The following is a 1,266-nucleotide window of genomic DNA, read 5'->3' as shown; positions in this document are numbered from 1 at the left end:
TTTCGAATATGATTAAACATTTAACTTTAGAAATACACAAAATGCACTGGTTGTAAATGTCGTTATTATAAGAAAACATAGACGAAGAAAATGTGACACAATATCATTAGCAAAATGGGTCAAATGCTTTGTTTGATCTTTGGAGAGTTCTCTAGGTGCTAGTTATTATAATGAATGAAATAGTAATTCTGGCAGCGAAGAGATATTTTTTTGTAAAGGGAATTGAAAGTAATTGTTAATGTTATTATTTATTTTACTATCTGTTATGATTGTAAATAAATTTCATTGAATAATGTTATCAATTGAAATAGTTACTCTATTTTTGTAATTTTATTATTCAACCGTTTATTTTGATTTCACGAATTATGTTGAAATATTAAATGTATAAAACCCATTCTTACAATTATAAAATCCATTCTTGCAAAAAAAATATACCTTTTACTTATTGTTGTTTATTGTATTTGAGTATATAATGAAACAAAAAACTTAAAAGTTAATTTAAGGACTTATTGAGACAAAAATAACTGGCGGTAATTGAAATATATGTTAGAATCCTGTTCCAAACACACATCACCTCAAAACAATCACAAAATCATATTCACAATTCAGGATTATAAATACAAAATACACATTCACCCACGCAGTTAATTACCCGTTACCTATTAAATAGATTTCTATACGTCATTGCGTAACAATTTTCCAAACAATTTATCTTATACACTAGTACACTTGTGTCAAACAAGATCCGAGCCTCCGCTATGTAGAATGTAGTTAATAATTGCGTGACCAGCCGTTTTTGTTTAGACCATCGATCGCGTGACTTTACGATATATTCGTTCTGAGCATACAATAACAGGTATCAGGATGGTATCAGGATATGGTATAAATTAAATATTGTACAACTTTATTATAAAATCGGTAATTATATGCGCAATGCCTCGTAGACTACGCGTTTTCGTATTTTACGCGAATGTTGTTCAGTTGTATTATTTGTGTCTCAATTAGAATTGTATCTGGATATTGCAAAACGAGTTTTAAATTTATTTTGAATTTAATATACACAGTATATATTTGATATTAGTAGGGATATATACTGGAATTAAGCTTATTTTCTTTGCATATTGAAAGGGTCCTTGAGCACTTTAAATCTTGAAGTAGTCAATCTACAAAGAGTACTCTATTAGTCCATGCATTGCCTTTCTTTTGATCCCCTGATATGACATGAACCTCAACTTTACTCCGACTTGATTAATGTAGGTCACCTGC

The sequence above is a fragment of the Zerene cesonia genome, chromosome 4 (genome assembly GCF_012273895.1).
Source record: "Zerene cesonia ecotype Mississippi chromosome 4, Zerene_cesonia_1.1, whole genome shotgun sequence".
NCBI classification, from domain to species: Eukaryota; Metazoa; Arthropoda; class Insecta; order Lepidoptera; family Pieridae; genus Zerene; species Zerene cesonia.
Note: the sequence above shows the minus strand (reverse complement) of the source record.